This window comes from Amia ocellicauda, chromosome 15 (assembly GCF_036373705.1).
Source record: "Amia ocellicauda isolate fAmiCal2 chromosome 15, fAmiCal2.hap1, whole genome shotgun sequence".
Classification (NCBI taxonomy): Eukaryota; Metazoa; Chordata; class Actinopteri; order Amiiformes; family Amiidae; genus Amia; species Amia ocellicauda.
The window spans coordinates 22,776,137-22,792,823 of record NC_089864.1 but is presented as its reverse complement, the minus strand read 5'-3'; the positions used below and the strand labels follow the sequence as shown (position 1 = coordinate 22,792,823).

At 40.2% G+C, this 16,687-nt stretch overlaps 1 protein-coding gene across 12 annotated transcripts in view; it reads right to left on the bottom strand.

Moving 5' to 3' along the window:
- mical3a (microtubule associated monooxygenase, calponin and LIM domain containing 3a) overlaps positions 1-16,687 on the bottom strand; it is a 106,838-nt gene that overhangs the window by 66,007 nt on the left and 24,144 nt on the right. Inside the window, exon 1 of one of the 12 annotated variants that reach the window (XM_066724128.1) lies at positions 15,871-16,117. The exons of the other annotated variants lie outside the window; for them this stretch is intronic. The gene's annotated coding sequence lies outside the window, so the exon portion shown is untranslated. Of the gene's footprint in view, positions 1-15,870; positions 16,118-16,687 lie in introns of those variants that run through there. 12 annotated transcript variants of the gene reach the window in all.

Here is a 16,687-nt window from a genome sequence, read left to right as displayed (position 1 = left end):
CTTGCATTCACTATTTTAAATCCTGATGTTTATATTCTTGTTGGGGTTTGCAGGTACTCTTCTGGGGGACCAAAGAGAAAGATGTTTTATATACAGAATAGAGAATGGAAAGGGGTTTCTGTCTGTGGTGAAATAGGCCGTCTACTTCCAGTGCGTCTCCTCAGAATCTCCAACAGTAACATTCGAGAAAGCTAGTGTTTCATGAGTACAGGGGATAAACGGCACACAAAAGCAGAGTTAATAAACCCCCAAGCAAAGCCCAGTTCCCACCGTTTTTCTTTCTAATGTGTAAAAAAAAAAGGAATACAGCTGTAGAAGAGGGAGGAATTAAAAGCAGAGAAAAGTGCTGCGTTGTCCCCCTCACAAAGCCAAGATTTACTGTATCTCCTTTATTCTCCTAGCTTATGGACACACTGCATTCTTTGTCCGAGAAACACAACAAGCTGCAATTTCTTCAGCCTCTTGCGGCAAAACAGCATCACACTCCTACTAAAAATAGCAGAGCTGATTACATGTTTGAATGTGCTGGATACATATATTATTTCGCATTTCTGTGGTAAGGTCATTTGGAAAACATTGCCCGGCTCATAGGTTAAGGAGTCAGTTTTCTTATTATTTTGTCCTTTTTTTTTCTTGGCAATGTGGAAAAGGTCACACCACAGTGTAACAGTTCTCACCCTTCAATATCCATCTTCCACTGTCATTTGAAACCAGAGCCTCGAGTATTTAAAAAAAAAAAAAAAAAAAAAAAAAAAAAAAAAAAAACACTGAAGTCTCACACCACTACATCATAAATCAGTTTGCCAGGGGGAGACAGGAAGCCATGAACTGAAGATATCTCAGTTTAAGTAAGTAAATAAATTAATGTTGATTGAAACTACTCCCAATGTGATTTGGTAGATGTGAAGAAAGACTTCTCATTTTAATGACTGTATTGTTGAACTCCTCTCTCTCTCAAAGAGTAAAGAAAACTGGAAAAAGATTCAATCCTCCCCACCTGTCCAACTTAATCATCTTTAAAGTTATCAAGCATTTTCATTTTTTGCATAGAAACCAACTGTACTTCACCCATACCCCTTCATTGTTTCCTGACTATTCATTAAAGAAAGTGCACATTAAAATGTGACCAAAGTTATTCCCGACACCAAAGTGTCCTCTTCCTTTCGATTTCCTGTAGAACACAATAATCTTGGTCTTTGAAAGCGACTTGACTGGGAGAACAATTTCAGAGTTAGTTTAATGATAGACATTTTATTCCCACGTTCCAAACACGGGCGACCAATAAGAGCACACAGAAGTCTGGGCATTGTTTCTCAGGCAGAATGTGGGTGGGGTGGTCATTCAAAAGAGACAAACCAGCCAAACCTTAAACAAGTCTATCCAGCAACCACTGAGCCATAGAATAAATCTGTTCAAGGTAGTGAATATGGCTTCCTGGGTAAGAGTCTTTTTTTGACAGATATCTGGTGTACCTTGAAATACTAAGACTACGGATGCATCGTCGGCTAATTTCATTTCCGTGCTAGTGCCAGTCGGTTGGGAATGGGCACACTGTGAACGGATTTCAGCAACACAAACGCTTCAATGGGCAGAGCTTGGATTTTTTTAACCTGCAAGGACATGCCCTAGAGCTACTATCAGGAACACTGTGGACATATGCCAATGTGGGCTACTGTAGCATGGCCTCCTACAGCAAGCGACTCCCCTCAGGAGCTCTGGGATGTCATTGGAAGGATGAGCAAGTTCACAGGAGATAAAGGCAGCGCTGCGGTTTATTCAGCTGGTGGGCAGTGCAGATAACAAATTACTCCTCGCTGCTGGAGCTTTGAATTGTCATGTAATCTTCTAGACTTCCCCTCTCAAACAAATGAAAGCCCTTTCAACCAAGCAGGCAAAACAAAATCGGATGAAGATCCTGTCACAAGTCTCAGCACCCTTAAATATGTACTATCAATGGACCTGGAGAGTTTACAATGAGAAATAAAATCAATAAACTGAGAGGGCTGGCCTTAAGATCACCTTCTTATGTCTGACTTATGTACATTTCCCCTCCACCCAAAAAATACTTTCTAAGCAAGTACACAGTACAGGCTTCAGAGGAATAAATCCATAACACTCTTTAATAGTGATAACCTACATACAAAGCTGCAGAACGAGCACCTTGTAATTATCTGCGTCTCTATTATAGAAGGGTTTGACAGCATAAGACTAACGTCTGACAGTATCGGGTGTGTGCACGACCAGTTTGCATCATTCTTTATATTATGCAGAAGGTCTAGCGGCTCCTCAACACGTGAGCATGTGCAGAAAGTGTCCATTTTCACTGGCTGGGTTTATTTTCTAAGAGAAAACATTTCTAACATTGTATGGGTTGTGCAGGTCTGTTTACCAGGGAATTGTGGTACTTAGGTTAACAGACTTCATAAAGTATGCATTAAGAAAAGGCAGCAATTTCCACTTAAAGTATTTTTTCCCAGGACACTGTGACTTTAATAATTAATGTGCATTTGAAGACCCTCTCTTTGCAGTTTTGCCAATTTAAAAGGAACTGTAAAATCCCTTGTGTTTGCAGAAGTCAAAACCAGCATATAAAATCAACACCCTCTCCTCCACATATTAGATATTTTTAACATATTCTGAATACCTCTTGTGATGTTACTTATTTGGTGTGATTTTTCCACACAGCCCAGTCATCAACCAAAGAATTTCCCTGTTCTGGAGAAATTATAAGTCTGAAAAGCTGCAAGTGAATGTGGTGGACATTACAAAGCAAGGAGAACATGATATCACCCCCCCGCCCCACTCTCATTATCCACAGTCTGGTGTTGAAGAGACTCTGCCACGGTACACGCATGCCTGCAGAAATTAGGCATTACATCATAACCTCTTTGCATGAAACCGGATGCGTCACTTATCTTAATAAATTCCTCCTGGCCGTTGCGACTGTACAAAGTGCTGAGGTAAAAGCTGGAATCCACAATCCGCACCCTTGGCACGGACATAAAGCGCATTCTTTATCTGTTGCTGAAGCCATGAGTTATCTGCTTACACTCACCCCCCATCTCTTTTCATTCTCTTATAAAAGCCCTGACAGATATGGAACAATCTGGCATTATTTATTATGGTAAAACAGATTCAGGAATGCAACATCACCCATAAAAATATATATCGGGAGCCATTTTTGGGACATAAGTTCCATATAAGGAAATGCAGACTCTGTACAAGGTACAATAAACCTTTCCTACACCACAGATATCATATTTTGAGAGGTAGACAAGGGTGAGTGTGGTTGGACAGCTGTACATCATTGTGCTCGATTTCTTGAACGCAAATTGCAGAGAATTACAGTCAAAGCTCCTTGTAGGACCCTAGCATTAATAATCATTATAAATTAATAATGCATTAAAAAAAATATTGCATCTTATTTATCAATTGGATTGTTACTGTTATTATCCAACATAGATGGATAAATATATGAGCGTTTGCTTTGATCAGCGTAAGTAAGGCCATATCTGCACATTTCAGTCGTGTCCACCCTTCCACAGCTACTTGACAAATCTATTCAGCACCATCGTTTAAGTTTTCTTCCACCTGTCATTTTCATCCCCCTTTTGCATCATGCTTCTTTTAACTCTGATAAAGTGCGCCAGTTTTTCTTGTCTGGTCAAGGTTCAGGGTAAGAATGATTTATGCAGACCTACAATATGATATTAATCTTGGTTTGAGAAGATGGCCTTTTATTTGAATGAATGATGTATTTATGATGATTTATTCTCGATTCAGGGCTCCAGTTCTTCTCAGAAGTGTTCTGTGGGACTAAGGTCAAGACTAAGACTGGCATGTAATGTTGTAAGGTTCTTCTCCTTCAATTACTTTATTAGACTTATAGCCTTGTGATATAGCATGTTTGTAGGAATAGGTACAGGCCTTCAACCTTACATTTCATCAATACTAGCTGGAGAGTTGCCTAAACATTCATTCTTGTTGAAGTATCCATCCTTGATCCATTAGTTTATATAGCCTAGTCTTTATACAATAGTACAACGCACACATTGCTATGTTTGGGGTTGGCAAAATTTAAATTATAATTACTTGGCCCAGAATACCGGCTGATGGTTTCAAGTTTATTCATATTGCTAAACTACAGAATAATGTTCTTTATGTTTATTCTGCCTGGGACACAATACTTTAAGTAAATTAATGTTCTATAAAGAAATAACTAAGTGGGAAAACAACAAATTCTGCTGATTAGGCTATATTTCTTGCTCTGGATAAGGCAGACATCAATGTATCAATGTCAACAATTTACTGTTTTTGGCACATGTTGCATCTGTTCAACCACCCCCAATGTGTTTTAGTGACCTAGTTGTCACTGACTAAGGTTAATTTCAGTCTTTACCATACATTACTGTGTGGTGTCTTCCAGGAGCCAAAAACAAGACATTTTAAAGGCCAGGGAAACATTTTTGAGGATAAAGCAGCTAGGGTCACACAGAAGGTCAGACCTCTGGCAACACAAGGAAGTTAGGGTAATTAGACTTATAAAGAAAATAAGAAAGTTACCACTATAGAAATCTCTAAACTGCTCCAAGGGTATCTTTAGCAACCCCAAAGGATTGCGGTTATCAAATTTCTATTAGTAAATCGGACCCATGTAATCCCAGTATCACTGCACTGGCTGTTTGTTTGTTTTTGCAAGTCCGTCTACATCTGATTAACAAGAGGTTATTCTAGAAAAGCAGATTAAGAAAGCTGAACGGCAGCGAATTATGAGGCACATTAGACAAGCACAGCATCAACTTGTTAGACCCTTTCGATGCGCTGCCCACTCCAGCTCCACAGCCCAGGAAGGGTCCACTGAGAGTATTTTAAATAGCCCTAATCCACAGACAGCGTGCCACTCCTCTGTGAAATTCAGAGCTCTGTCATTGCATTTGACTAATTTAAATTTAACATTTAAATAATGTTGAACCCAACTGTGACCCCTTTCAACTCAAAGCCATAACAATAAACTTGTTATCATTTAGTTTTAGCCCCAAGGCTCTTTATAAAGAAACTCAGTTTGCTTTGCAGGCCTCTGTCCTTCTACACAAGCACAGTAAAATACTCCGTTCCTCATTAAACAGCCACTATTTGTCAGTGCATACTGAAGAATAACAATACCATACAAAGTAGAATTTTGAGCCCTATGAAATCCATGATCCGCATGACCATATTTATCTGTGATCACTGAATTAACAGTCTATTTGGATTTAAACAATAGCAGTCAGGAGATGCTTGTATGAAAGCAAAAACTGTTCCACATCCTAGTAAGCAAACTCTGCACTACTGAATGCTTCACTGGGCTCCACAGATCAAAAAGTAAACGGTTCCTCATTTTGCAGGCCAGACGCACCATAAAAAAGTTTTTATATGACTTAAAGCTTACAAAGTTTTCATTGGAATGTAATCTTGACCCATAAGCCAAGAGATCAGAGTCTACTGTGAATCACAATGATCAGTTACTGCTACCCAAAGTCACAGCCTCTGATCTTAAAACAAGCAGACATTAGAATAATCAGCCCGAGATTAATATTCAGTCAGAATTACCTTTACTAATGTTCTACTATTGAATCAGTGTTTGTCAGATACTACATGCCTATCACCGACATACATGAAAAGGAAAGGATTTGCAATGTAAATTGTGCAGTGCTACCCCACACACAGGAGTACCAAGAGATGCTCAGAGCAGGTTTTAGACAAACAGCTACCAGAGATAATACTCAATATGGTCATTGCAGAAAGAGAGCAGGCTCCTAAAGAAAATCATAAGCCCTAGATAACTTGTTCTCTTAAACAGGCGGGTCATTTTGCAGGAGCGGGCAGTTACTGTAATGAAAATGAATAGGCTATATTGCCACGTGGTTCCAAGTTTCATCTCAACTCTCGCTCATAAATCACCTTGTCAGTTTGCCGTGATTTAAGTTTCCACAGCAACCGTAATGAAAGCAGATGTTAAAAAGCACAAAACACACATGACCAATGGCAAAGTATCTTATCGAAGCACATCAAGAAAAAAAAAAAAAATGCTGCCATTCTTAGACAGCCATTCCAGTGATAGCTCAACGTAAACCCTTTTTATTTGTGCTATAGTTCATATGTTCAACTCAATGCTTTAGATCTGTGCAATGGTTTACTTGCCCACATGTATTACAAAGCTATGGTTTAAAGTTTAAAGCAAACTGCCAGAACTCCAGCCTACTTGGACTTGTGCTAAAGATAACCACAAATTTTGCAATGAGTTAAAGGGGTATTAATAGAAAGTGAACTTCCTATTCCTGTTTTTTCTGTTACCTTTGGAGTTGTAAGAGTTCCACACCCCATGGAATTTAAGACACAACTTTAAAATGTATGTTATACTGCACCAGTACCGAGCCGACTAAAATATGAATTACCATTGCCATATAAACATACATTTTGGCCAAACTTGAACTAAAAGGAAGCTGTAAACTTTCAAAACACCTTGTAAAGTCCAACAGCTTGCGGCAGACCAACCACATTTTTGACATAGCTGTAGAGTCTTGCTTAATCTTAAACCCCTTCTCCCTGTATAGTGAAGCCAAATTAATCTGGGGGCAGTTTTACAAAACTTAATCTGGACAGTGACCTCGATTTAGAATGGAGCAAATTACTTTTATCTGGATCATTTTGTGATGAGATTTGTATGTAATGATATTGGTGGCTTGCCTTAATAATAATAAAGTTAAAAGCTAAAAACAATCAGAAAATGTGAATCTAAATCACGATCACCATTATCCCGATTGAACATTCTGAAAAACTATAGGCCTCTGAAGTCCGAAAGGTGTAGAGCCAAACTCTACAGACAGTATGCTTCTTAATATTAATGGCCTAGTTCCAGATATACTGTACACATGGTACACATTTCTTAATCCTGCTGCTTCAGGGTGACACTATGTTAACAGCCTTGGCCTTTCTTGACAATAGTATAGGGACACCTTTATACAGCAGATGACCCATGACCTGGCCATCAACCTATGGCCCCAATTAGGACCGCTACAATCCTAAAAAACAGCCTTAAGTGATGTCAAGAAACAGCTGTGTCAAATATTGTCAAATGTTGGCTACAGGGGGGTGTCAGCTTCATGTGACACATAACATACCAAGGCAGCTGGAAAAGGAAGTGATAATTGGCAGAATACTTGTTAAAGGAATACCTATTTCAAGTTTAATGACTTGCTTTAGGAAGAGAAATTATAAACCACAGTCAAAACCTTGATGTAGCTACACCATTTGTGGGAGAATTGTTAAAAGACATAATAATCACCGACAACCCTAGTTTTGAAGATTAACTGCGGTACAGTGTTTTGAGAGTATTTAAAATGAACTGTATTCACAGCTGTAGATAATCTCAAAAACAACAAAAAAAGGCAGACTTCTGTCTCCACCTCTGAAAATTAAAGGCAAGCAAGTTCTGGAGCTCAACTAATACGGTCTTTGGATTCTTCTCCTACAAAACCTATTTTTTTTGGTCGTATGCCTTAATGTTTAAGAGAGCATGCTTGTAATGGGGGGGAAAACACTGAAAGAGGATGCGAGCTGTCAACAGAATTCCTTAACTCTTCAAAGATCTCTGGACTTCTCAGTTTGTCACCTAAAGTGAGTTTCCTTTCCAGGCATTTTACAGGAAGTTTGGATTTCAGCACCTCTCTAACACACCTCATGACAATTGTCAGGGATGTAATGAGAGGAAACGGTCAATGAGGAGAGAAGATGAAAAATGCAGCACACTTCATGCCCATAAAAGGTTCAACTTTCCTTTATAAAATGTAAGAACTTTATATATTTTTTGTATAAATTTGGATAAAAATTATATATCGTACACACACACACACACACACAGACACTGCTCAAAAAACTTAAATCACACAATGGATCTCGATGAACTAAATATAATAAAGATCAAAATCTTTACTGTACATTATGTAATTAGTTGAGAATAAAATTACGTAACAAGGGTCAATGGAAACCAAAATCACCAATTGAGGGCTGGATTCAAACTCACACTGAAAATCAAAGTAAACAATTAAAATCACAGGCTGTTCCAACTTGCGTGAATTTCATCACAGCAACTCATAATGTGGCTCAGTAGTGTGTATGGCCCCCACATACCTGTATGCACTCCTGACAACGTCTGGGCATGCTACTGATGAGATGGCAGACTGTGTCCTGGAGGATCTCCTCCCAGACCTGGATCAGGGCATCAGTGAGCTCCTGGACAGTCTGTGGCGCTACTTGGTGGCGTTGGATGCACCGATACATAACGTCCCAAAGGTTCTCAATTGGATTCAGGTGTGGGGAACGTGAGGGCCAGTCAATGGCATCAATGCCTTTGTCATCCAGGAACTACCTACACACTCTGGTCACATGAGGCCGGGCATTGTCCTGCACCAGGAGGAACTCAGGGCCCACTGCACCAGCGTAAGGTCTGACGATGGGTCTGAGGATTTCATCCCGGTACCTAACAGGTACCTTGGCTGGCACATGGAGGTCTGTGCGACCCTCCAAGGATATGCCTCCCCAGACCACCGCCAAACCAGTCATGCTGGATGATGTTGCAGGCAGCATAGTGTTCACCACAGCGTCTCCAGACTCTTTCACGTCTGTCACATGTACTCAGTGTGAACGTCTCATCTGTGAAGAGAACGGTGCGCCAATGGCGGACCTGCCAATTGTGGTGTTCTCTGGCAAATGCCAATCGACCTGCACGATGCTGGGCTGTGAGCACAGGTCCCACTAGAGGATGTAGGGCCCCTAATGGCTCCCTCATGGAGTCTGCTGCTGGGTTGATGCCCTTCTACGGCCCTGTCCAGCTCTCCTCGTGTAACGGCCCATCTCTTGGCATCTCCACCATGCTCTTGAGACTGTACTGGGAGACACAGCAAACCTTGCGATGGCACGTATGGATGCGTCATCCTGGAGGAGCTGGACAACCTGTGCAACTTGAATGGGCTGCAGGTACCGCCTCATGCTACCAGTAGTGACAAGGACACTAGCAAAACACAAAACTAGAGAAGAATCAGTCAGGAAGGATAAGGAGAGAGCAACTGTCTGTGGCCACCACCTGCAAAACCATTCGCTTTTTGGGGGTTGTCTTGCTGTTGCCTCTCCAGTGCACCTGTTGTCACTTTCATTTGCACCAAAACAGGTGACACTGATTCACAATCGCGTAGGCTTCCTAACTGGACAGATTGATCTCCCTGAAGTTTAATTGACTTGGTGTTATACTGTGAGGATTACGCGTTTACTTATTTGTTTTGAGCAGTGTATATATAAACTACCGGTCAAAAGATTTAGAACACCCCCCGACACACATTTACCCACCTCCCCCCCAACCCTCCGCATTCTGAAATGGGGGGGGTGGGGGGTCTACTTGGTCTTAGTAGGAATAAGAAATCTCAGAAAATATTGACAATGACATATTCTGGAACCAGACAGTCTACTGATCAAAACAGGACCATTGTTTCGGTAGAAGCAACACACACCCGTAGAGAGCTCAAAATGTCAAGATGGATTTTTTTTCCGTTTTTGGTAAACTAAACTTTTTTTTTCAACCTCCGTCAGTTTACTGCTTACCTTTGTACCATTTCAGGTTATTCACTGGACTCGAACTGCTTAAATTGCAATAAAAACTGGAAAAATGGGGGTGTTCTAAAACTTTGGCCAATAGTGTATCAAATAAAACAAGCATTCTTCCCCTACAGCACAGTCATGTATCAAGATAATAAACTAATAAGTATAATTCCTCTAGATTAATCCTGAATTCATCCCATTCATATCTAAATTAAGTAAAATTCTATTTTTTTTTTTTTAGCATTTGATTAGTGCCAGAGCACTGTCACCAAATAATAGCCATAGCCACTTGCAATGTGTATTATTTTTTTGGGGGGTCAGGCTTAAGATAAATATCAACTGTATACTTTCACAACTCTTTTACACGGCAGGGCAGGACATTCAAAGCAGCACAACAACACAGAAGGGCAAGTCCACAGCACTTGCTGGAATTACAGCACACCGAATGACTGCAATTACTATTAATGTCATAATTCAGCCTCCTGCATCCCTGAGGGATTTGACAGAGAAAGCACCACCCAGAGGTATGTCCAACGTCTTACATTCATTACTTAATCAAGCGAGTGACTAGTTAAATACCTGAGGCAGTTTTAAGAATCTGTCAGGGATTAAAACTGGCAAACAGTTTACAAAGCACAAATTCAGCTTTCCAAACAGATAATGAATAACGTGTTTCTTTCCAGCAGCACCCTGTAATATTACAAAACCTTTACTGAGCAAGAGGAAACCATTAAGCCCCACCAGAACACCGTTTCAGCTCCTGCAGGACATTGACACCGTCTGCTTTCCCACACCCATGCTCTGATCACAGCGCTGACTGGCACCACTCAGAGAGAGCCTAGCAACGGCAGCTAAGGAAGTGAGGATCGCAAGGAGGTGTGAGGAAAAGGAAATGCCTCCAGACTCTCTCTTTTGATGTGTTAGTGGGAGCTCCCTGTGGCGACAGCCTGGCAACAGGCTGGTTATCTGTGGGCTGCACAGAAGCAGGCAGCGCCAGACAGAAAGAGGACCGAGGGAGCAGCACAGAGGAGCAGTTCAAGGCTTTTTTTTTTTTTTTTTTTTTATGATTAGTATATAATGGGGCCTAGGGACACCGAATAAAACACTCAAACTCTGTCATGAACTCAAATGGGGAAATGAGACCTTATTTGGGGCGGGAGGATAATTATACAATTCACTAGAGTAACAGCATTAATAAAATAAAGTACACAAATGCTAGCAGGCCAATGGGCACTAACCCATTACACACATGAGAAAACAGCCCAGGAATGTCAAAAAGCAGGTTTCTACAGCAACAGTAACAAACATAACATTTTTCACGTTAAATACATTTGACCATCCCTTCACCAGGCATGAGGCATCATACTAGTTTTAAGGCTGGGAATGAAGACCAACACATCAGTGAAATTAGAGCTGGGATAATAATGTTGTATTCATGATTTGCGTTCACACTATTAGCTACACACACCTTTTATGCTTTCACTTCTTAATGAGAAGTGGGCTAAGTGTTTACATGTTGCTATGGTGATGTAGTGAAACGTAGTGAAAATGGCCGACAGAGAAAAGGGAGTAAGAATGAGGAGAAGAGTGTCAGGGTGTCAAAAAAATGGCTCGGGACAGCATTGGAGTGTCGAGTGGATATTTTTCGATCAGCCTAGTTTTGCAAAGTAACCTGGAATTTTGCATTTGTTTCAGACATGAAAATAGGTAGCTGTAGGTCGATGATATTTGACATTGTTCAATTTCTCCATTTCAAATATTTCTCTGTTATGCCACCTATAGGTCTGTTTCCCAAGATGTTTGCCTATGTTACAGTTGGTGATAGGAGCAGTTTTCACACCACTAAATGACACGAGTAAAATGGAAAATTAAATAGCTGTGCAAAGCAAAGACGAAATGGTTAGGCAAAGTAGAAACACAGATGTCACGGAGGTGTGCTATAACCGATATCATCCAGCATAGCAGCCTGAGAAGGAAGTATGATACGTTGAGTACTCCTTCACACTGCTGTGAACCTCTCCCACAGGTTACAATTTGTAAATGATCTCTAATCAGAGTAGGCAGAAATTTCACTCTGAGGTTAACTATATGCTGCCAATCATAAAGAAAGCACTTGATTATTTGTATTATTTTTTTAGGCCCATAAAGTATTTGGACACCAGCCAGAATCCAAAAGGCAGCTGTTCACAATGTACTTAATAGGGGGTAGGTATGTGCATCAATAGCCATAACAACTGCTGCAATCCATTAGCTACAGGGCTATAGGAATACTGTGCCATCCCTTCCAGGAGTGTAGTCTCTAGTTGCAGCAGCAAGAGAAATTGGCCTCTGAAGTCTCTTGATTTTCCATTTTCTACACGACTGAGGTCAGGCCCCATGAAATATTATCCACACGACGTTCCTTGAACCACTGAGGTTATAGCCTTGGATCAAGGTGAAGTATCAAGATGTGCAAGTTCTTACAATAAACGGAGGTACTTGTGCCCAACATATCACAATACATATTCACAGTCATGGTGCCCTTCACAAAAAACAGCTTCAAAATAGCACATCTGGAATAATCCAGTACCACCAAAGAAAGGCTTGTTTGATGACTTTCTGCAAAGTTAGGCAACAGGACCATCAGTTATAAACAAGCCTTCCACAGAACATGTAGGGGTCTTGCATCAAAGATGGAGATATCTGTTCTTATATCTCAAGTTTAAACTAGGTGTAAGAATAGTCAGATTGCAAGCAACATTTACATGTCCGTTCCTCTTGTCATTTTTCTGGATTTAAAATCAAACAATGACTAACAATACATACTCTTAAAATTCAAGTCTTAAATGGCTGGAACTAGCCAAGTTACTGCTTAATAAGGAAAAAAATAAAACAAAAACATAAAGCATGTTTCGGAGCATCCATATTCTTTCAAGCATGAAGTATAGATCTGCTTCAAGTGATAGCTAAAAAGGGAGCTAGTGAGAAAAACAAATGACAAGAACATTCCCTGATAATGAAGTTCAGGTTGTTTTCTCACTCAAGGCATTGCATCATTATGCAGCACCACATTCAAAGGTCAAAGTTCTTCAATTGTATGACATCGACTCTCAAGGGTAAGGCTGACAGCTGTTGTACGTAAATGGTGAAGATTGTTCACGTCTAGCTGAAAGGGGATGAGAGCGGATCACTTTGAAAACCAGAGCCAAGCTTCCATGATGGAATAGCGTCATGTTATGGCTTATCTCAAGTTATTCCTCTACTAATTCTGTAACCCAAGAAGGAAGTTAATATAGATTTTAACACAAACTAAAACCATAAAACAGCTCCTCACAAGAGCAATTTGAAAACATCTGCTTTTAAAGATTGCACTTCCTAAACAAACCCCACCCTATGAGCCTTGCAATGAACTTTTCTCAGCCAAACCAGCTCCTGATAGTGAGCAGGTTCAACTATCACAAACCAAGATCAATACCAGGTATTAAGAGGTAATAAGACTGTCTATTGTGTGAGAACTAAGCTGGGCTGTTTCCAGTCTGAACCATCAGCCTGAAGATCATGTACAAGTCTGGGTCTGCAGCTGTTGTGCCTCTGCACAGGATTAGAGTGGAAAGCCGAGAAAAATTGCAATTTGCTCTTCTAAATTCAGCTGTGGAAGTGGGAGTTCTTAATTCATAAACGCACTTTATTCCCACACACTTAAACCATGGTGCCCTATTTTATTTAAGGCAGCAAAATATCTCCCCTTGCTCTTAAAAAGGAAAAAATGCCATTATATCAGCAAGATCCTAACAGTTATTAATAGTGTTCTGCAAATGTGCATGTCAGCACTTCTATTTGCCAGCTAAGTTCAGCAATATGGTTAACTAGGCTATATTTTTGTTTGTTTGTGTCTATAACCCATAATCGACTGCCCAAGAGAATTACAAACAGCCATTTTTAAAGTATGGATTTCAACAAATATGCAAGAGGTCGAATGAAAAGCCAAATTGGTCAAATCTTGACAAACTGATTAAGTAACAAATAGGTCGAAAGATGAACTGTGAAAATGTTGTCGTTTTCCTTCCCAAGGTAAAATTCCTGCAACACTTTGAAAACATTTCACACAGTTCTGTATAGCATTATTTATACACTACGGTACACCATCACCAACTAATGAATTAGCTAAACGAAATACAAACATAACTCATATATTTCTTGCGTTAATTAAATATACTAATAATCAATTCGGGATTAATAAGATACAACTGATTTATCAAGAGACTGCCTTTGAAAGAAAGCCTTCAGGAAAATTTAACTCCAGGCCCTTTGGAGTATCTTCTGATGTACTGTAATCGAGAGAGCAGTGATTACGTCACACCTATGTTTCTGAACTCAGATCTGCTCTCGAAGCTTATTGCATGATGACAGTGAAGACTCAGTATGTCAGTGTTGTATTTTGAGGGTTTACCAGTGTACAATGATCATTTGCTTGTGCGAATGACTCTCTGAAGCAAATGATGACACGGAGCAGAGCGAGCTATGGGGAAAATCACACATGCATTTGTATTTATTTGCATGGGGAAGCTTCAAAAATATGTCAACGGCATTGTAAATAACATACTCCTGATAAGTCATTATGGCTATAGGGCAAATTGATTTCTATAAAACTATTTGTACTAATCTTTGTGTTGACAAAGCCAATTCAAATGGCTTGTGTGAAAACTTAGGGCATTTGAAATTAGGCTAATATTTAGTATCGGTTGTAAATGTATTGCATTTTCTGTTGCATTTACGAATTCACAATTTCAGACACAGTCATTTGCATTTGCATTGAAATGCATTTGACCTTAAGTCTAGAACAGACTAGTCAAATAGTTTGAATTATTCAAGTGGAAACTAAGTAGAATAAATAAAAGGTGAATCACACAAAATATCAAAAAAAGTCATTAGGGAACAAGAAAAAACAAAAAAACTCTCAAATCCTTTAGTGTAATCCATTTCTCTCTATCTCTGTCCTATAATATGGAGAATAGTTTTATTGCCAGAAGTTAGACAGATGCTAAATTATCTTCCATGGCCAGGTTAGGAAAATCTGACATCATTTCCTGCCGTTATTAAACCATAGGGTTTACTCTGCGTTTCCTTTGATCTTCCAACACTTCCATGTAAGAGGCATTTAATGACGAAGCATGAAAGGAAAACACAATAGGTTCTCCTCTGGAAAGAAATGAAAACAGTCTTCCTGCTCCAATTCTGCCCCTTTAATCACCATAGTTCCTGCTGACTCAGCAAACAGAGGGGTCTCTCTCTCTGTGTGGTGTCAGGAACCAGAGGGAAACTGGGCAGACTTCAAAAACCACTGGAAAGTCACGATCTGCTTTTCACACAAATTGATAAAAGTGCAGCAGATAAATGGAGATTTGTCAAAACAACCCCAAGTAGGCCTATGTTTTTTCTAGTCTTGCTCACCACAATGTACTACCAGTGTCATGGGAAAGCAATTCTCAGTGCAATGTAATGTCTCTCTAATCAGGAGATATGAACTGTAATTTAACAACTTATGTAAACTGTAAAAGTATGCAAGATTGCAATACATGGTGATCTGTAGCAGTACAATTAAACACTTCCACAAATGTGTATTATAGACGCACTGGGTTACAAATGAATGAGTCCAGATGTTGGGACCAAACTATTTCTGGGTCAGGATCGTCTTCAGCAGATAACGAGCTGGCGATACTGGTTTGGACCCACCTGGGCCACTTGGTCATGTCACCCATGTTGGTTTGAGGAGAGTATTTTGGAAACTGCACACCTGCAGAGGTTTCAGGTTACAGATCAAACATCTGCAGCTACCAGGGGTCACACAGTATGAGCTCCTGCGCCAGACCTCAGCAGCTGCACAAACGGAGGTGGACACGAACCGCTTGCATCCAACTGCATTGCCGTGCAACTCCCCTGCGTGTGCTGCCAATGTGGACTCCACCTCCACAAATAACCTACTATAAATACCCCCGGGTCTCGCCAATGCACTTGTACTAACTAGAAAGCAAAAGCAAATGTTTGATTTACTTTCTGCCGAGGATATTTCGAGATGGGCGAACACGTCTATACTGCAGAAGGAAAGTGGAGGCTGCTACTGCAACAAGTACTTCAGCAGTTGCAGCACATCTACCGTGCAAGCCATTTCATTTGAAAAGAAACGCAACAGGAGCACCGACTACATCAACATACCAGTAAAATCACAATCCTAAACACAGATTTGGATAAGACGGTCCGTACCTTCCCTTCACGTAAGCTCCCTCCGCTGAAACAGATCCTGGGACCGAGCCAACAGTTGCTATCGGGGTTTCTCCAGTTAAATCCTCAGTGTAATATATTTAATGGGATCCGCCGCTGGATGTCACAGAAGATAATCCAAACTGCTGTTGCTTTTTTTTCTTTATCTTCTTCTTCTTTCTTTCCCTCCTTCAGCCGCTCGTCCTGCCCGGTCGGCGCTACGGCAGGCGTGTTTAAACACATTCAACCCGCTGTTTGAAGCAGCCTGAGAACTCGCACAAACCAGGCGCGTACCACTCTGCGAGCAGGGAGAGGGGGAGCCACCTTTTCGGTCAAATTATGCGGTGGCTTTTAAGAAGGAGAACTAAAGGAGAAGTGGATTCTTTACTCAAATACACTTCGATAATTGTATGTATTGTAAAAGTGACGTTTTTGAGTTACGAATATTAGTCATTGTTCTATCGGTTATATTAGGTTGCCCCCTTGCCTGTTCGAAAAGTAGCAGAAATCCGATTGGTTGCTTTTGCGATGACGTTTAAATAAGGGTTGAGTGTAGAAGGTGTTGGGGAAAGATTGCAGTATTATGATATATCCTAAAAATGCATAGACCCCTTAAATGGCAAAACTTTCATTTCAGTAATGCTTAAGTAACAATAGTGTGTTTTTTATGTGTTACATTTCCCCTTAACTGTTTTGAGTTTTGCACAAGGATAATAAAGAACTAAGGATGTTTGAAAACAATGCCATTGCATTCTGACAAAACATTACAACTACAATTTAAAATATGAATTCAAATAAAAACACTATATTATATCCCATG